Source organism: Pistacia vera, unplaced genomic scaffold, assembly GCF_008641045.1.
Source record: "Pistacia vera cultivar Batoury unplaced genomic scaffold, PisVer_v2 Contig336, whole genome shotgun sequence".
Lineage (NCBI taxonomy): Eukaryota > Viridiplantae > Streptophyta > Magnoliopsida > Sapindales > Anacardiaceae > Pistacia > Pistacia vera.
Window position 1 is genome coordinate 314,742 of NW_022196153.1, and position 22,240 is coordinate 336,981.

The 22,240-nt window shown below is 33.5% G+C and overlaps 1 non-coding gene and 1 pseudogene across 1 annotated transcript; one reads left to right on the plus strand and one right to left on the minus strand.

Annotated features, from left to right (window-relative positions):
• The window catches only part of LOC116137857, a 48,400-nt pseudogene extending 26,372 nt beyond the window's left edge, over positions 1 to 22,028 (minus strand).
• Positions 10,509 to 10,615, plus strand: LOC116137875. Its single transcript, XR_004129239.1, has one exon. It is a non-coding gene; the product is annotated as a small nucleolar RNA R71 (small nucleolar RNA).
• Positions 22,029 to 22,240: the final 212 nt, after the last annotated feature.

Sequence of the window (22,240 nt, forward strand, 5' to 3'; positions counted from 1 at the left end):
AAGTAATTAAAAAATACACTAATATTTCTCTCAAATAATGTGCCAAACAATATTTGGAGAAAGGATTGGGAATATGCGTAGAAATATTGAACCAAACGCACCCATAAGCTTTTAAGTTAATTGTTAATGCAGACAGTATTGTTGGATCATATAATCTTACGGTGAAGTTTGGATAACAATCAAAATAAATTGGACCACTTTCTAAATTAGAATTTAATACTGCTAATAAAGAGTTATTGAAGTTTAAATTTCTTGCATCTCTTAACATTACTAATATTGGAATGTTTTGTCATAATCTAAATAATGGTTTTACTGCTACTTGTACTAATCCTATGTGTAAAAATTTATAATTGTTTTGTTTGTGTTTATGTATTGCTTCTTCAAAAAGAAGTTGAATTTCTTCAACCCTTTCTTCGGTTATCATTATTGTGTCTTCTGTTGTTTTAATAGAGTAATCTGACATAAATTCAAAACTACGTATTTGATATATTGTGTCTTTTTTAACTGGTGGCATGTTCTAGTTATGTAAGTGTTGATCGATTTTTGCCATATTAATTTCTTGAGTGTTAATAGATTTCATTAATTCTTGATTATTGTTTATATTTTAGTGTTGATTGTTAATTCTAATAGCGTTACTGCTACTACTATCATCTCGCCTACTGCTACTTCCTAATCTCCTTAAGAAATTAGACATTTCTAAAATAATTCTAGCCTAAAAGTTCCAGTTTCTCTCCTAGATCACGAGACCTCTAAGATACGGGACCACCTCTGGAACCACCTAACACGGTTGACCAACGGTTATAGACTGACCAAGCACAGCCTCTAAGCTAACCAAGCCCAACCTAGAATCAATTCTTGAGTTCTTCTAGATTAAAACTTTCCAGATTTATCTAACCCTTAATTCAATCAAGAAATAAACAGGGCTACGGATGAACAGTAAAATGCTACAGTAACAGTAAACAGTGATGAATAGTGACTGTGAACAGTAATTTTGAACAGTACTATGGTAATGGATGTTAATTTGTGCAGTTTTTAGTTCCTAATTCCTCTCTTCTAATGACTCTTGTTAGCTCTGATACCATATGAAGCAGGATTGTTAAAATCTTGAGGGATGTAATATAAATCAAGTATTTTTAAAGTCAATGAAAGATATATATTGACAATGAATAGTAAATGATTTTTGAAATAATAAATGTGAACAGAAATGTAATAATGTAAAAGATTTGTAATAATGTAAAAGACTGAAAAGAAATCAAATAATGAATGATAACTTACAGGAAGAAATTTGATAAAGAAATAAATGTGTTATTGCTTGATGACTTTTGTACAAAGTAATTTCAAAGGACACTAAAATTTTGCTCTCTCACTTTTGAACTCTTGTTTTCTCTCTATTTTTGCATTCTATTTTTCATTCTAAGTGATACATATTTATTCTAGAAAAGAGCGGCCTTCAAATACATTTGAATCCGTCTTCATTATTACAATATACAATCAAAGATAAAGTAGTTGATAAGTTGATGAGTTGTCTTAGATACATGTCTTGAATTGTTGAGGACTTATCTTGATATTGACTGACAAAATGATTTTGTTGATAAATGAATCTTGAAAGTCTTGATTTCTGCAAAAGGTATGTGATAAAGTAAATAAAAGGAATCTTGAAAATCTTGAATTCTGCCAAAAGTTTTGAACATCTGGTAAAGTTGGTGCTAAGTCATTGTCCTTTATTGAAATCATAATTGATTTGATTTTGGAACATCGCAAATTAGTCATCTTCGTCTTGATCACTGGTGACTTGGTATTGTTCGAATCTACTTTTTGAGATGAGGAAGATCCAATGCCATAATTATTTTGTCCATATCTTGATGGGTTTGGCATTAAGCCAACTCAGCCAGAAGTTTTGAATTTTACGTCAGAAATGTTGATTGTTGTTGAGGTTGACATAAATGAGGGTGGAAAATTCTTTATTAAATGGTGGGCTAACATTTTGGATGGAAAAGCTAGGCTACCATTTAATAAAGAATTTTCTTTGTAACTCTCTGAATTTTGGAAGAGGAGGTGCAGTGATATAAAATTGCCAACTCATTATCCAAGCAATTAAGAAATTGTTGGAAAATGCTAGCAATGGTTCTTCACTATTATTGAAATCTTTGGTGAATAATTGATATCCTTCCGAAATCGAAGGTGGGAGAATTTTTTCATTTTAACCGAAAAAATTGAACCATTGTTGAAATCGTTTTGGAAAAGTTTTGGGACAAGTTTTGTCAAATATAAAAAACCAAGAATGTGTTGTATGTGATAAACAGAAAGCATGAAACCAGACTTTTTGATAATCTTTATATGAAAATTCTTGAGGAATAAAGGTTTGAGAAAATGGGCGTTTTCTATAAATGCCAATACGCTAATCTTATGGTCTCAAGACTTTTTTGATTTTGCATTTTGAAAAAGTAATTTTATTTGGATCATTTTTATCTGGATTATGGGTAATTTCCATTGAATCAGTATCAACTAAAATAAATTCATAGAAGGTTCTTGTTTTTAATAGATCATCAGGAATAAAATAAAAATCTTGAGGGAAACTTTTTGATAAGGTTTCTTGAAAAGTTTATCCCCAGAATTTGGGTTCAATAATACAAATTGATTGGGTTGTTTCTTTTTCAATGTATTGAAAGGTTGGATTAATGCTAATAGGTTTTGATGGAGAAAGTGAATAAGATGTTGGTATTGTAAGGGCTTGTTGGTAATTTTTTGGCGGTGATGAAGAAACAGATTCTTCATCTAGAAGAGTGAACCGATTTGGTTGGGTAATAATGATTTTCTGTTTACTGGGTTTTGAAGGCTTTGATTACGGGGTAATAGGTTGTTGAGGTGGTAGCATTGCACATGATGCTTTTGATTTTGGAATATTTTGGGGTTTGATGGGAGTGCCCATATTTTCCTAACTTTCTCTCAAAAAATTATGTCCTGAAAGTTATTATGAGAGTGACTATTATAGTAAAAAAAAATTGACTCTTGCATTTCATTGAAAAAATGATTTTGAAAAGTTTTAAATTTTAATGCAAAAAGTTTAAAACACGTTTTTGTAATGCAAGCATTCAAGATTTTTCTAGTATCAAGCCATTCTCTTGTAGGAACAATTTCTAGACTCTCTAGTTTAGTAATAGCATTTATCCTAGATATTGAAATATTTTTTAAATTACTAATGTCTTTTAATAATGGCGGATTAACAAATTCAAATGTTACATCTTGTCCTAAAATATTATTTGTAATTCCTTTATTGTTTACTGTAAAAGGGTAAATTTGAGTAATAAAGGGGGTACCTAATATAACATTGATGCTTGTTTTCGTAAACATGCAAATGTGTAGCAAGTGTACTAGTCGCAACAAGTAATAGAATGATGAGTAAAGTATCATTCCCACAAGGATTGCGTGTCAAGTACTAATTTTCCTAATTTGTATCAAGTTGGAGTAAACGTGAAATGGTTGGATTTGCGGGAGACAATAAAGCTGAAGTTAAAACAAAATCAACAACGTAATTTAAAATCTAACTAATGAAGGCAATATCAATTCAAGAAAATATCAATTCAAGACAAAGCGATTAGGGTTTTGACTTCACTAGGATTTGCTGGTTTAGTCTACGATTTTTGTTGCTTCTAAGTTCACATGCAAGGATTATAAATCGGAGACACCCTAATCTACAGAGTATACCTTCTCAGGCTATATTCTGCTACTTATCCCTACTAAGCTTCCACACCCTACAAATTGAAGGTTAATAGTTCCAAGTCCATTAAGCTAAGTGGAATCCTAAATTGATTTCATGGATCTCCGAACCTATCTCTAGCGTTTAATCAATCAATGGTATTTACTCTAAGAGGCTAATACATGAATCATTTCTCAGTCTCATCATGCTCAACAATTAATTGCAATTAGAACAAGAATAAATACATAATCCAAGCAATATACTGTGAAAGCAACATCAATTTATAGATTAGACATTAAAATCCCAATTACATCAAAACCCTAACCCAAAAGTGAGTTAGTTCATACTCAAAATAACGCAAATCATAAGAAAAACTGTAAAAATAGAGTTCAACATGCTGGAAAAACGGAAAAAGAATAAAATCTTCCCTATTTGATGAACCCAAAGGTTTCCAATCTCCAATTTCTCTCTTCTCCCCTCCAAATAGTGTCGAACCCCTTTTAAAATGAACAAGTCGCTCTTAAATAGTCGACCCCAAAACCCTCAGACTCATCCAATACAATTAAAATGCACAGTTTTAACAAACTGAAAAATTACAGTTTTCGCTGCAATGAAGAATAAACTTCGCTGCGGCATCGAGTTGGATTTTATTGAACTATCTAACCTGAGACTTTCTCGCCGCGGCGAACTTTTCTGAACTTTTTTAAAATTATGAAACTGCCCTCCACTTGCTTCTTTGCTTGAATCTTCAATCTTAGTGATCCCCAATAGGAACAAGCTTCATAGTGCTTCCAATTCAAATCAAAATTTTCCTGATTCTTGAAATTTGCTTGATTCTGGGTCTAGAAACTCAATTCTGCTCGGTTTTGTTCTGACTGCATGTTTTGGCCTGAAACGTAAAATATATGAAATTAAGTTGCAATTCAAGCACAAATTTAAGAAGAAGTATCCATAATCCAGCTAAAAAACATAGATAAAACAGTATAATCCTAGGATTATCAAATACCCCCAAACTTAAGGTATGCTCGTCCTCAAGCATCAGACATAAGATTCGACTAAAGAAGAACAACTAACAAACAGAAAAAAAAAAACAACAAATTGAAAATGATAAAGGAAAAATTAGAATCAAAATCAAACACAAAGATATGCCTAGAGTTGATGCAAGTCTCAAAAATTGTTGAAACATTATTACGAGAAAATGCTTAACACTCCAAGAAGTTATAAGTTGATTGACTATCTTTCTCTATCGGCCCCCTAAGTAGGTGATCCCCACTTCAATCCACTTTTCGACTTCCCGAATTATTTTATGTAGAAATGTGAAGTTTATCAAATAATGGTAGACTCCATAAGCCTAAGTATCAAACTACTCTCCACTAATGAGGACTAGACATCACTAAAGATCAAAAGGTCTTTGTTGGCTTGTAACATTAGGCTTGGGTGAGTGGCAAGAAAGAAAGGATAGGAAAAACAAAGTAAAAGAGCTTCGTTTTCTCATGTAAACACAAAGAGCAAAATCCACACCCCATTCATTTCATTATCCAAATAAACTTCAACAGTACTTTTTTTTTTTTTTTTTTTTTTTTTTGACAACCCCCAAACTTATGCATTTCTTATTTTTGTGCTAGAAATGCAGAAGGAAATCAACAATTTTAATGACAATTATATAAATAGTTTTTTTTTATTTTTTTATTTTTTTTATGAACCTTTTAATTCAACACTTTTTCACACGCCTCTCAACTCTTTTATGTTATACACGAAGTTCAGAATTCTCCTAAAGGGTATGAAACGTGTTTAGGTGAAAGGTTTGGACATTTTTGGTTGCACAAGAAGAAAAAGGCAGTGATAATCTCATAAGGCTCAAATGGGTGACTAGGAAAAAATTTATTCATGGTCGGCTGGAAAGGCTCAAACGTTCCGAAAAATGCCTAAATCATTTCCTAAATAATGTCTATTCCTTGAATTTCGCCTCAAGCACTTCTCAACTAGGTTCTAGAGTCCACCAACATTATCAAGACTTCACCTAACCACATAAAATGTTTCTAAGCATGCTGAAAGAATGAAAATGGTGGTTGAACCACTCAACAAACCTCTAGAAAAGAAAAGTTAATCAACCAACCTAAACTTGAAGCAATACTTAACATTTTCCATAAATAAAATCTCAACAATCCTATTCTCATCATAGACTTATGCAATTCATCATTGGCAACAACAATACAATACACACCACATACTAAACAAATAACAATCAAAGAACTTAAAATAAGAAGAAACACATAAACAAACTAAACACAAAAATTTTCAAATTTTCATGCCCACAAACTTAAAATGACATTATCCCCAATGTCACATCATGCACATCTCAGGAATAGAAAAACAAAAGTAAAGGGTACGAGATACTCCTTTGATTAATCCGTGAAGGCTGATTTTTGTTCAACATCTTGACATCCGTTCCTTGGCTTCCACATCATCATCATCTGTAAAACAAATGAAAATCTATGGTGCCCACTATGTTAGATATCTTCACTGATTAATACGAAAAAATTACAACCTAATCTTAACCTTATCAAACTAAACCAGAAAATCCAAACAACAACAATTAACGATCTAACAAAGAAACTCGATTCCAATTTACAAAACAAAAAGAAATGAAAACAGAAACTACAAATAAAAGTGTTTCAGGCTTCATTCGTCATCTTCCTCTTCCTCTTCGACATCATCATCTTCTTCCATGGCATCGTCTTCTCCCTCCTCTTGCCAATCTTGCCATTGGAAATTTGATACATCAATGCCTAGATTGGTGTAGCAGCTGTATTGCATGTCATACAGGATTCGGCTTTGACCTGTCATCCAATCTTAACGTCGTTCCATTCTGTTCACTTTTTCAAAGATTTGTTGCAATGGCTTTCTTGTCGTGGATGTTGAAACAGGTGTTGTGGCAGTTGTTGTGGTTCTTGGTCTTTTCGAGCTAGAGCTGGTTCCTCCACTGGTAGGACGCTCTAGGAGCTTGAAATAATAGGCTTGGTCTAGGACTGGAGCAGGATCAAGAAGTGGTTTATCATCTGCCTTCTTGACTCCAGCTTTAATGCAAATCTTAGTGATGAGATGTGAGAAGGCAAAGCTTGCTCTCCCTGTTTGGCTACATGCCTTATATTCTCTATTATGATATTCCCCACATCCATCTTCTTTTCAGTGGCAATGGCATAAAGTAAGAGTGCTCGCTCAAAAGCCACTAAACCGTAGTGTGTTTCTGGAACCATCCTCGCACAGACAAAGTATTGCCAAATTCTAGCCATAGGGATCAAATTAGTCCCTTTTATGCTTCTTCTTCCCTTCTTCGAAATTTCCCAAGAGGTGTCCGGCTTTGCAATAACCTTAAGAATCTCATCATAGTTAATCTCCTTAGCCTTGAATTCTACATACTCATCACGGTCAATTGGATCAATTTGGTAGAATTCATTAATGTTTTTTGCACTAAACGGCACCTTAATACCCCTCACATATACATGCCCAGGCTCACACTCAGAGAAGTTTGCATAAAACTCTCTTACAATTGCCTCTATGGCTAAATGTTTCGGTTCACGCAGAAAGATGTCCCAACCTCTCCCTTCGCTCCACGGTTTGCATTGACAGGGGTCAATCTTGTCTCGGCAATAAAACCTTTGTCTTTTCTTTGAATTGCTACTTCGTAACGCTGCCTAGCCTTCTCATTCACAAATCTATTATTGACCTATTTGCCCTTACCCTTAGGAACAGCTTTGAGTGGCATTTCATTTTTCAATCATGTTCACTAAAATCTACCCCTAAACTCAACGATTCAATTCGAAAATTCAACACTAATGCACAATTTCTACAACCCAAAATCACTTCCTTACTTCACCCTAAGTTTTCAAAATTGACATTTACACCCCAAAATCACCAATCTTCCAAACGCAATCCACCAACTTCAAAATTCCAAACCTACACTTCCTCAACACACACAACTCAAACTCCATAATTTTCAACCCAAATTCACCTCACAATTCGCACCAATTCAAACTCAAGCACTTCAATCAATTCTTAAATATAAAGCAAGTGCAAACTAAAATTGATTGAATATCAAAGCTAGATACACCAATTCGTACCTTGCCCACCTCAGATTCACCTTCGAATTCACCAATTTTTGCCCAAATTGAAAGATCCCCAAATTTTAGTCAACCTAGGGTTTCCACAAATTCTTGCACAATCCTTGAAAAATTGAGATGATTTAGTGTTTATGAGGGTTAAGGAGTGGAGTAGTGGGAAGAATTTTTACTGGAAACGATCCAGATTGAAGGTGGAAGTATTTAGTTCTTGGAGTCTTTTTGCTTGCTTGTGAAAAAAAAAAATGGGAGAGTGATGCGAGTTTATATGGAATTTGGACTTCGCCACGACGAAGTTCTTGATTTTGCTCGATGCTGCGGCAAAGTTTTTTCTCACCGCGGTGAAATCTAGAAAATTTTAGAACTTTGATCACTGAGAATTTATTGCCGCGACGAAAGTTTGACAACTCAAAATACAAATCTGGCAATGAGTTTATTGCCATGGCGAAGTGTTTTTCTCGCCGTAGCGAAATTTGGGAAGATTTTGCTTTACACCAATTTTTGATCAGACACCTGAAACACAAAAGGAAAATGAAATTAAGCTATTTCCTAAGTCAATTAAACATAAAAACAAATGAAAAACACTAAAAATCATAATGCTTGTGTTGCCTCCCAAGAAGCGCTTGTTTATAATCGGAAGCTCGACTTTCTCAAGTCCTTCGTCAATCCGAACTATCCATATGCATCTCTTCCCAAACATTTTCTCTGGACTGAGGCTTCAATTGTTGATGATTCTTGTCACATCAGGTCTTTGTTGAGAGCTTAACCAGCCATTTCCATCCCTTGGTCATTGCTTTTAGGGTTCGAGCGTTCTCATCGACAACTTTCCAATTTTTTAACTTTCCATCAGCATTCTTGAACTGAGAAGTTCATCCCTTGTGAAGACATTTGCTCGATTGTGGCCCATCTAGGTATGTTGTGTAAACTTCTGGTTTATGGCCTTCATCTTCGATTTGCCTTGACTTGACCATGCATCCCTTAATTGGCAATTTAGGATCATCAATCTTGGAAGTTTTAATTGCCGACTGATCCACCGAGTCAATTTTGAAACATGAATCTTGCTTCAATGGAATTTTTATAGTCTCAAGGACATTGAATGTCACTTCTTCCTCTTGTACCCTCATGATCAACTTCCCCTCTTGTACATCAATTAAGGCTCTTCTGGTAGCAAGAAATGGTCGTCCCAAGATGAAAGGAATCTCCTTGTCTTCTTCCATATCCAACACAAAAAAGTCTGCTAGAAAAATGAATTTATCCACCTTAACCAGTACATCTTCAATAATGCCCTTTGGATGCTTGATGGATCTATTTGCAAGCTGTAAGGATATGGTTGTAGGCTTCACTTCACCAATCCCTAGTTTCCTAAAAATGGAAAAAGGCATTAGATTTATACTTGCACCCAGATCACACAAAATTTTATTAAATGTAATATCTCCTATGACACAAGGGATAGTGAAACTCCCTGGATCTTTGAGTTTTGGTGGTAGCTTCTTCTGCAGAATGGCACTGCACTCCTCTGTAAGCATCACTGTTTCCTCCTCTTCCAACTTTCTTTTGTTTGCCATAATTTTCTTGAGGAACTTGGCATAGCTCAACATCTGCAAAAGGAATGTTAATGTGCAGTTTTTTAAATACATCAAGGAATTTTGTGAACTGCTTATCCTGATTTTGCTTTCTGAGCCTTTGAGGAAAAGGCACAGGACGGGTATGATGTGCCAACTCTGGTGGTATCTCAAGAAATGGCAATTTTTCCTTCTTTTGCTTTGGCCTCTCTTCCCTCTTCGGTTCTTCTTCTCTAGGACTCGTTGGCTTCTCTTCAACCATGACTTCTTCCTTGATTTCTTCATCGGATTCTTCCTTCGCTTTACTTCGTGGGTTCTCATCCTTCCTTTTTTGTTCAACCTCTTCCAAGACTGTTCCACTTCTTAAAGTTATTGCATTTACTTGTTCACGTGGATTTGTCACCGTGTTACTTGGTAGAGAACCTTGAGGTCGCTCATTCAACTTTTCGGCTATTTGACCCATCTGTACTTCCAATTTTGAATGGACGCCTCTTGGTTTCTAAAATTTGCCCTCGTCTCACTCATGAAACCTGTGGTCTCTTGCATGAACTTCCTAAACATATCCTCCAATTTCGACAATCTTTGATCCACTAGTTGATGATTCACCCCAACTTGATTGTTTGGCGCATTTCTTTGGTTCCATTGATTATTCTGATTGCCCCAAGATAGATTTGGATGATTTCTCCAACCAGGATTGTATGTGTTGGAGAAAGGATTGTTCTGTTGTCTATGATTCCCTGCCAAATAGTTGACTTGTTCTAATGATGATGAAGTTGAAGCAAAGGTGTTCCTCACTTGGCATTCATTGCTCGCATGGTTACCTGCACAAAAATCACATGTCATTTGAAGTGTTTAATAGAATTTACCTACATACCTCCTAATTGCTTTTGAAGTGCTGTAAGTTAGGCTAAAATGGCCATGTAAGCATCAACTTCATGAATACCCATAGACTTATTCGGATGCATTCTCTCATTGGGTCTCTGATAGTTGTTACTTGCCAGGACTTCAAGTAACTCATAAGCTTCTTCAGGTGTCTTGTTTTGCAATGCTCCTCCAGATGCTGCATCCACCATTGTTTGCACATCTATCATCAACCCATTATAGAAAGTTTGGACTTGCATCCAAACCGGCAAACCATGGTGTGGACACTTTCTTAGCAGTTCCTTATATCTTTCCCAAGCTTCATAAAGTGACTCATTCTCTTCCTGCAGAAATGATGTGATGTCGTTTCTTATCCTCGCAGATTTCGTTGGTGGGAAATATTTAGTCAGGAACCTTTGTGCCCATTCATTTCAGGTGGTGATTGTTCTTGCTGGCAGTGCCATTAACCATCCCTTTGCTTTATCTCTTAATGAGAATGGAAACAGTCTTAACTTGATGCATCATCTGACACTCCATTTGCCTTAAATGTGTCGCAAATCTATAAGAAGTTCGCAATGTGTGAATTTGGGTCTTCCTTTGGATCTCCCCCAAATTGTACTAACTGTTGGATCATTTGGATGATTGCTGGCTTTATTTCAAAGTTGTTGGCTTGCACCGGTGGCCTAGTTATACTTGGATCACTACCATCAACCAAGGGCATAGAGAATTCCCTCAACGTTCTGTTTTAAGCCATCCCAATGACTATCGCCTCTCGTTCTCTTCTCTCTCTGTTAAGTCTTCTTGCGGTTCTTTCAATCTTTAGATCAATAGGAACCACTAGATAACGTCTAGCTCTTCGCATAAACTACACAGACAGAAAGAAAGCGTGAGATCACAAGCGAACAGAAAAGAAACAACAAAATTAAACTAGAAAACAATTAAATCTAAAATTAAACTCCAATCTAGCTAAAACCAGAAAAATTCAATACTAACACAAAATCAATCCTTGACAACGGCGCCAAAAACTTGATGCTTGTTTTCGTAAACATGCAAATGTGTAGCAAGCGCACTAGTCGCAACAAGTAATAGAATGATGAGTAAAGTATCGTTCCCAAGAGGATTGCGTGTCAAGTACTAATTTTCCTAATTTGTATCAAGTTAGAGTAAACGTAAAATGGTTGGATTTGCGGGAGACAATTAAGCTAAAGTTAAAACAAAATCAGCAACGTAATTTAAAATCTAACTAATGAAGGCAATATCGATTCAAGAAAATATCAATTCAAGACAAAGTGGTTAGGGTTTTGACTTCACTAGGATTTGCTGGTTTAGTCTACAATTTTTGTTGCTTCTAAGTTCATATACAAGGATTATAAATCGGAGACACCCTAATCTACAGAGTATACCTTCTCAGGCTATATTCTGCTACTTATCCCTACTAAGCTTCCGCACCCTACAAATTGAAGGTTAATAGTTCCAAGTCCATTAAGCTAAGTGGAATCCGAAATTGATTTCATGGATCTCCGAACCTATCTCTAGCGTTCAATCAATCAATGGTATTTACTCTAAGAGGCCAATACATGAATCACTTCTCAATCTCATCATGCTCAATAATTAATTGCAATTAGAACAAGAATAAATACATAATCCAAGCAATATAATGTGAAAGCAACATCAATTTATAGATTAGACATTAAAATCCCAATTACATCAAAACCTTAACCCAAAAGTGAGTTAGTTCATACTCAAAATAAAGCAAATCATAAGAAAAACTGTAAAAACAGAGTTCAACATGCTGGAAAAACGGAAAAAGAATAAAATCTTCCCTATTTGATGAACCCAAAGGCTTCAAATCTCCAATTTCTCTCTTCTCCCCTCCAAACAGTGTCGAACCCCCTTTAAAATGAACAAGTCGCTCTTAAATAGTCGACCCCAAAACCCTCAGACTCATCCAATACAATTAAAACGCACAGTTTTAACACACTAAAAAATTCCAGTTTTCGTCACGACGAAGAATAAACTTCGCCGCGACATCGAGTTGGATTTTATTGAACTATCTGACCTGAGACTTTCTCGTCGTGGCAAAGAATACACTTCACCGCGGCAAACTTTTCTGAAATTACAAAACTGCCCTCCACTTGCTTCTTTGCTTGAATCTTCAATCTTAATGATCCCCAATAGGAACAAGCTTCATAGTGCTTCCAATTCAAATCAGAATTTTCCCGATTCCTGAAATTCCCTTGATTCTGGGTCTAGAAACTCAATTTCGCTCAGATTTGCTCTAACTGCACATTTTGGCCTGAAACTTAAAATATATGAAATTAAGTTGCAATTCATGCACAAATTTAAGAAGAAGTATCCAAAATCCAGCTAAAAAGCATAAATAAAATAGTATAATCCTAGGATTATCAAACATCTTGATCTAAATCTTTTGATAGAATAAAAGTATTTTTAATACAAAAATTTTGTATACATACATGAGCAGTAGATAATTTATAATTAATGTTTAATTATTGACCATTAGCTCGATGTAATCTTTCTTTTGTTTTTTCATAATATTTTGTTGGAATTAATCATTCTCTCATACAATTTTGATCTGCTCCTGTGTCTACTAAGGCTTGTGTAATAATATCTAATTCATGATTAATATTAATCCTAATATAAACATGATGTTTTTGAAATTGAATTCTAGAGATTTCATTAATAAAAGATTCTTCAGTTTCTTCAGCAATTTTTAATTCTGATTTTGAGATTGATGGTTGTCCTATAGTTTCTTTAGAGGCTTTTAAGCATAATAAATCTGTCTTAATTTCAAAATTATCTTTTTGTAATTCCTTAACTTGATCTTTTAGAATATTGATTTCTTCTTGCAAGTCACTTAGAGTAACTTGTGTGGGTTTGTCAAATTTTTTTAGTATGTCTTTTAAATTTTAAGAATCTACATCCTTTTGTTTTTCTTTAGATAAAATTAATTCTTTAAGTTTTGATAAATATTCTCTTTTAATATCTTCATCCTGAATTTTCTCAATAATATCTAATAAAAATTCTTTTGATTTAGTGATAACGTTTATTGACTTAGGTCTAGAAGTCGATATCATATTTATTGATTTCATTGCACAATAGCAAGGCCTCATGCAATTACAATCATCAGAATCTTGTGAAGACTCACTCATTGTTTCAGAAGAGTTTTCTTGAATTGGATCAATCATATCTTCAATATCTGTATTATAACTAGATTCTTCTTCAAAGTCTGTTTGAATAATATTTAATAATTGTTGTTTTAATTCTGAATCTATTTCTAATTTTTTTAATTTGATTTTTCATAGGACACTTAGTTGCATAATGACCTTGTTGTTTACATTTCCAACATGTGGTAGGTTTTTTAGATATTTTAGAAGATTTTTTCTTTTTATAAGGCTTTTCGTAAGATTTTTGTTCATATTTATAATCTTTTTTGTAATAAGGTTTTCTATATTGTTTTTGTTTTTTTATCTTTTTTGTACTTAACATAGAGAGGTAATATTTTTTCATAACCATATTGACTACAAAATCTACTTAATTCTGTCTTCTTATGTTTTAATTCATTTTTTAATTTAGCTTTTAATTTTAAATCAATGCAAATTATTAAAGCTTCATTGTCAATAAAACTAATTAAATCTCCATATGTTAATTTTTCATAAGGTATATTTCCATCATATTTTCTATATAATGCATTTTTAACAGTTTGACTAGATAATCTAGGTAGACTGTCTAGGAACCTTTCTTTCTAATAGGGTTTCCTACAGTCTGTTCTTGTGAATACTTTTTGTAAAAACATATCCTTATACCATCTGAAATCTACCATGGTTGGACATCTTAAGCTTGATAATATTTCTTGTGATCTCTTTTGAAAACTTGTTGGGTCTCCTACAAACCTTTTAGTTATTGCATAGATTAATGTAGAGACTGCATCTTCTTCTCTTGTTCACACTCCATTTGACTAGTACCTTATGTTTTAATTTTTCTAATTTTTTTGCTACATGTAATATTAATTTTCGATGAGCTTTTATTAAATCACTATCCCACCAAATTTTTAGCATTCTTATGAATCCTGAAACTAATATTTTTGCTATTTGGTGATCAATGTTTTCGTGGACTTTATGGGCTAATACTACCATTGTCATTTCTTGTAACACATTTAATATTTGGTGTTCAGCTAATCCATCTATATTCCATTCATCTATTCATGTTCCATTATAGGTAGATCTTGATAATTGAGTTACATCTTCGAATTGTATATCGGGAAAGGAAGGTCTTCGGTAATAATTTTGAGTTTTAGGATATTTCATATTAGTTCTCATTTTATTAATAGATAAGTTTTGAAAGTTTTGATTTAATTCTTCTATAGAGTCGGATTCTGCAAGAACATTAATGTTTGATTTTGAAGGTGCTAATTCATTAAGTTTTTTGCGAATTTTTTCTAGAATAGTATTGTGATTATTGAATTTTATTATTTCTTCTTTTGGTATATCAAAGGGTTCAAAAAATAGTTTAACATATTTTTTTACATAAAGAGGTGTTGAATTTTCTATATCTATTATCTCCTTCCTGGGGGTTTTTGAAAATTTTGTGATTACGTGTGTAGTATTATCTTCTATCCTATTCATTTGTTGACTAATAGTGTGGAGAATTTGATTAGAATAATTGTTTTGATGTTGAATATTTTTAATGTCTCTTAAAGTTGGTTGTTTTTTGTTATCATCAATTTTATTAATTTTTTTAAAGGGTGATGCTATTATTTCTGCTTGTTGATGTTCTATTTTAATTTCTTCTAAAGGTGGATGTACAGATCTAATAGTTTTATTTGTTGATGTTTGCCAATTTTTTGTTGTATTAGTAGTTACAAAAATAGTTTTCTTTTCACTTAAATTTTGATAATATTTTCTATTTTCTAACCAATTAAAGAAATAAAGATTTTGTTTTAATTTTTCTTGTGTATTGTACAATTCAGATCTAAGGGTATTTTGTTCTTCTGGTTTAAATGTTGTAAAGAAAATTTGTCTTTTTTCTTTATTATAGTTTTGTAGGAATTCCTGTTTTAATAATTCTTTTTTAATTTCAAACGGTTTAGTTATTGTGTTAATTTGACTATAATTTCCTAATACTTCTGATTGTGTTGGTGAACTAGGTGGACTTTATGTGTTTTCATATGCTGGTTTTGGTATAGGAGGGGAGTAATTTACTCCTACTAATTTACTTGTTGAACGTGCTGATGAGGGCCTAGGTGTAGTAATTTCTTCAATCCTAGGGTTGTGATGATTTTTATTAGTAATTATGGGTTGATTTTATTCTAAAGGAGTTTCTCTAAATTTTAATCTTATTGTACCATCTGGTTCTTATATTATTTGTTGTATTTCATATTCATTTTGATCATGTAAAGGTTTTGGAGGGCATAATTTTTCTAATTTCCAATCTGTTTGTTTAATAATTTCATCCCAAGCTAATCTTTTCGGTGTAAAAGTTTTATGTTTTGTTCTATCAGCTTTCATAATAATTGTGTCCTAGTGGGGACATTCTAATGGCTCTTGGACTAATTGTGGTATTCATAACTGTGTAATAAATCCTATATATTAATGCTACTGGTTGGGCTTTATCTTGATAAGTAAGATTAGAAGCTTTTAAGTTAATAGTTAATGCAGACAGTATTGTTGGATCATATAATCCTACCGTAAAGGTTGGATAACACTCAAAATATACTGGACCACTTTCTAAATTAGACTTTAATACTGCTAATAAAGAGTTATTAAAGTTTAAATTTTTTGCATCTCTTAACATTACTATTATTGGAATGTTTTGTCCTAATCTAAATAATGGTTTTACTGCTATTTGTACTAATCCTATGTGTAAAAATTTATAATTGTTTTGTCTGTGTTTATATATTGCTTCTTCGGAGAAAAGTTGAATTTCTTCAACCTTTTCTTCGGTTATCATTATTGTGTCTTCTGTTGTTTTAATAGAGTAATCTGACAAAATTCAAAACTACCTTTTTTATATACTGTGTCTTTCTTAATTGGTGGTATGTTCCAGTTATGTAAGTATTGATCGATTTTTGCTATATTAATCTCTTGAGTATTAATAGATTTCATTAATTCTTGGTTATTGTTTATGTGTTGGTGTTGACTATTAATTCTAATAGCGTTACTGCTACTATTATCATCTCGTCTACTGCTACTTCCTAATCTCCTTAAGAAATTAGACATCTCTAAAATAATTATAACCTAAAAGTTCCAGTTTCTCTCTTAGATCATGGGACCACCAAACACGGTTGACCAAGTGCACCCTCTAGGCTGACCAAGCGCGACCTAGAATCAATTCTAGAGTTCTTCAAGATTAAAGCCTTCTAGATTTATCTAACCCCTAATTTAAATAAGAAATGAACAGGGCTACAGATGAACTGTAGGCTGCTGCAAGGTGTAAATAGTAACAGCAAACTGTGATGAACAGTGTTTTGCTACAGTAACTACATTAATGGATGTTAATTTGTGAAGTTGTAATAAAATCACGTTTCTTCCTATAAGTTATCATTCAATATTTTCATTTCTTACATCTTCATTTTGTATTTTTCATATTTATTAAATCATACACATTATATATATAATTATTAATTAATTAATTATACAACCCACACGAACCGAACATTATAATAATTTATACCTATTAATCTTCAAGGTTATCTATTTCATTAGTAATTCTATTTTTTTTGTAATAAAACATTGTCGAAATCAAGCGCCTCCTAAAAGAATTCATAATTATTATACGGTAAATTTATCCCTCTCACTCATACTTCACTCAAATGGTTCACAGAATTATTTGTATCTTATGCTTAAATTCTAAAAGTTAAAAGTTACCAACACCACACAAAACAATAAAATAATAGTGGATGTAGGCTTTATTTGTTCTCACGGCCGAACCACTTTAAAAATGTCTAGTTTATCTCTCATCTACTAGGAGGCTCATCACTAGTTTGAGCTCCACCGCATGCAACATGGGTCGCTAACGCTGGTTCCCAAGAATCATGCATCTATCTTACTCAGTTCTCCTAGAAGTCAACCGAGTATCTTTGGTTGGCGTGTGTTGATGTCTCGGCGATTTAACGGTTATGAAAATTCACATCAACAAAGTGGAAACCATGGTTGAAGAACAAGAAATTCAAGTTGAAGACAAACATGTTAAAGTCGAATATTTGAACGAGAAGGTACAATTAGGAGCTAAAACAAAGCAAATTGTTGAAGAAGAAGTTTTTGTTCAAGAGGTCGAGTATGTTGAAATTGAAATGAAGCAAGAAGCAACTATCGAAGGCAAAAACGTTACAGTATTTACTATCTTAGTTCGTATTTTACAAGGCAATGTTTTTAGCTAATGGTGGAAGAAAGATAAAGAAGAATGGATATTTTCGAGTTTCAAGCAAGATTGATGATAAGGGTTACGTGTTCGCTACTTTGGAGGACATAATGGTTTATCCACCGAAAACCCGCACTCGAGGACGAGTTCTTCCTTGCAAATAAGTAACATCCTCGTCTCTTTCCATTCCATAGACAAGGTTGAAGTTGCACTTCCTTTTTAAATAGTTAAAAGAAAATTGATTAATTAATTATCTTCGCAAATTAACCAATAATCAGTCTCAATCTTGAATTATTAACTCAAAACACTAGCATGGACGGAGGCACTAAGAGCTCAGCAGGGGCTCATGCCCCCACTGACCCTAGAAAATTTTGTTAATATCCTTCTAATTGTATTCTTAACAATAAAAACCCTTTATTTTATTTCATGAAGTAGTCTCAATGCATATAACCACCACTTTTCTTTTTTCTCTCAAACCTTCACAATATTTTAAACTTACTTTTTCTTTTTTTTCCTTATAATTGAATACAGACTATAGTGTACATAAGCAAAATAACCAATATACTTATAATTCCAAACCAAAATAACTTTTTTTTTTTTTCCTCTTTGACCAAATTATCTTCGTCTATTTAAAATAGTAATATTAACCTATGTCTCATGTTTTTGATATATATGGGGTCGATTTTTTTATTTCTAATCTACAATTTGTTTTATTTTTATTTTTTTACCCCCACTTAAACAAAATCCTACATCCGTCACTAAATACCAGATTGTTTAAAATGTTTACCTGTTTATCACTGTTAAAGTGCCCACTTCGATTAATTAACTGCATTTAAAAATAACAACATCAAATAATAATAATAATAATTAATAGAAGAAAGAAATCAAACATCCAAAGTTTATACCGTAGTATTCTTAATAAGCTCGTAAGTAACATCCTGAGACTTGTATGTTTTGGGATGCCATTTATTCTCAGACCAATCTACATATGTAACGGAACGATTTGCAATTCCACCAGGATCAACCATCCGAAAAGGTATAGAAATTATCATAAATCAATGCTGTGGTACTAATTAAATTAAAGTATTGAAGAAATTAAAATGCTTACATGGAGGAAAGTTGGCAAGAACTGTTCATCAGAGACGCAATATTTCGCCTCCGAAGTTAGCTTTAACAATCAACAACATTCTTGTCAAACAATTAATTCAGTCTATGGCTTACTTTAGAGATTAACAAATAATTGCATGAAACGGACCATATATTTAAAATAAAATGATCACCTTGCAATGATATCTGAATTTTGAATAGTAAAGATTGTAATTCACCATAGGCGATGCATGAAGAGGGAAAAGAGTGAAAATATAATATAGTAATTTAAAATACATGAATTTAAATATTACTAATATTAAAACTATATACTAATTAATATAAATTCAAGTTTGAAAATGATTCAAGAGAAGAATACACAATTCTCTCAAGTTGCAAGATACATACCTGTGATCCCTTTCTGAAATATTTCTTCTGAATTTCAGGTAATAAGCGTGGTGAATACCTTCCATTTCCAAACCTACCAGGCTCCTCAAAGCTGAAGGACCATGCATTTCATAAAGGCAAAATAAACTCAGTAAAGTAATTAATTAACATGATCGTATATAAGGACATATTTGTAGCATATATATAATTATACTTACCTTTCAACGAAGCTAGTATTTGCATACATCAAGTAATTGTAAATATAGTCAAAACCAATGTTTTGAAAATGGGACCGGACCGTCTGGTCGGATCGGTTCGACCGGTAACTGGCAGCATAGTTGGTCCGGAATCCTTTAAAAACCGTTAATTGCATTCAAATCGGATTGGACCCCAGTTGGACCATCGGAATAGTGCCGAATCGCGGTCCAATCGCGATCCAATCGCAACTCAAATCCGTCGGATTCCGGCATCGTTCGACGGAGAAAACACCATGATTAGACTTGACGGCATCTCCACGACAAAATCAAGCCATTTTCAGTCGCCGTCGTCCAGCCTTCGTCGCTCGCCGTCCACCTAAAGTTGACGCGTCCGATGTTCTGAAAACCGGACCGAACCGTCCGGTTGGACCGGTTCGACTGGTAACCGGCGGCATATCCGATCCGGAATCCTTTAAAAACCATTAATTGCATTCAAACTGGATTGGACCGTGGTTGGACCGCCGGAATAGTGCTGAATTGCGGTCCAATCGCGATCCAATCATAGCTCAAATTTGTCGGATTCCGGCATCATTTGACGGAGAAAACACCACCATTAGACTTGACGGCATCTCCAAGACAAAACCGAGCCATTTTCAGTCGCTGTCGTCCAGCCTTCGTCGCTCACCATCCACCTAAAGTTCAACAACCGTCGGACTTCTTTTGTTGATTCCGATGAGTTCCGGCGCTGATGGAACTCCCTAGCACCACCATCAGATTCGCCGACACCTATACATCAAAAGCCCCATGATTCCAAACCTCGATTGGCCGTTGATCATCGCTGCCGCCACCATCACGAGTCCCTCCACACGGTAGGGATGTTTTGGACAGATTTCAAACCTTAAGGGAGTATTATAGGGGTGTTTTTGATGAATTTCAAACATTCAAGGACTAAAAAATTTTTACAAAAAATGATTCAATTGATCGATCCAACCGGTCAAACCAAAAACCGTACCCTTGAACGGGTTATAGTCCGGTCCGGTTTTCGGAACATTGGTCAAAACTATGCAATGGTACAGAGCTGCAATCCCACAAGTATGAAAATAAATGATTGAGAAAATGAAGTCAAAATGAAGAAAGATAAATAATATGAATAAATATTATCTCAACTATCAGAGAGTAACACAAAGTTCTGGTTTTGAGGGTCTTGAAGTGCATTTGCCAATAATCGTCTCTCTGCATCAACCATTGAAATTCCTTCCCAAACCACCTGCACATAATATTACGCACTCAATGACATGTTAGTTTGTTGGCAAAATTTGTCACATTTGAGAGAGCAAACTAATTTAGAACAATAACATCACATATCTACGTAAAAATCTAACCTTAAAGATTTTTTTATGGAAGTGTTTAAACACACGAAAACTTGAATTTGAAAGCACAATTTTTCAATCGCTTTTTTTATTCAATGTAGAGGTAACTTTTATCGAAAATGATAGAGCCACCGAAGGTTGCGCATCGAATGACGTGACAAAATCCTAACCGTTGATTAATATTAACTGATAATGAATCAACGGTCAGGATTTTGTCACGTTATTTGGTGCACAAATTCGGTGTGCAACCTTCGATGGCTGTAGCATTACTCAACTTTTATTCAAACAAATACAAAGTAGAAAAGATTAAATTTGAAAAGCCCATAATAAGACGGTAAAGCAAAACAAAACGAAATGAGTAAATCAAATATAAATTATACTTTATCAATAGTTTATTGGTTCTATTAAATTTCTCTTCTAAGTATAAAAACCTAAAACAAAGTACATATATATTACTTATTCTTCGACATCAGTGAATCATAAATTTGACGAAGATAACATGTTAGAAGGATTAGAGGAATAACAAAAAAACAAGAGTATTAAATCCACAATGAGTTGAAGAACGTAAATACCTTGGCACTCCTTATTTCCCGATTAACAAAGCGACGACTCACAGGCACTGGTCTTTCATTTGATGCAAGGACATAAACAGAGAACATTCCGTCGTGACCCTGCCAATTAATAAAATTATAAACTCAAGATGATCATAAATTTGATGAAGCAATAGGAACAAGGAATATGATAACATGTGAGCATTTCTAAATCTATACTTGTTTTAAAGGAAAAGTGAATAATCCTGATATTGAGTACTCTCAGGATTTTCATGCGAAAATTGATGAAAACAAACATTGAGACAATTATATACAATTTTTGGTATAAAAAATTTTGATTGAATTTTTGTCTTTCAATATTTAAAAACGGTGGCAAATCATCTAGTACTGCTAAAAAATGATGTCCACATTTTAAAAGAATGTATAGACGTAATGCAGACTTCTGCAATGTATAATTCATTTAGTATACAAAACATTTAAAAAGAAAACCCTAAACGTACGTACGTGGAAAAACTTATCCCAAAGCAATTGAAAAGGCAATGGACCAGGAGTCAAGAACAAAAATGCACTTTTCGAGTTGTTGGATTGAACAGGAGGGGCATTCAAAATAATCGTATTCACAACACGAGAAACCAATACTTCATCTATATAAATCCTCGAAGGTTCACCAACTGGTGGAAGCCATTTAGAAAACGATTTGCAACCTTTTGAATAATAATCAAATATGTAACGGGCAGTACCTTTGTCATAAGCACAAACTAGAAGCAGGCTTATTATTGAAAATAAGATCAGTAGCCATTTAGAAAATTTTATCTCAACCATGTTTTTTTTTTTTTTTTTTTTTTAGTTATTATGTAGGTGGTGCCAATTGGTTTTGTTCATGATTTGAATAATCTGAAATTGGAAAGAACTGAATCAATTAATGCTTTAAATCTATCAAGTTAATTTGCGCCGGACATATAAGGGAGAAGTATTATATTACACTAAGAATAATACAATGTATATATTCAAAATATTTCGACAAATTATTCAAT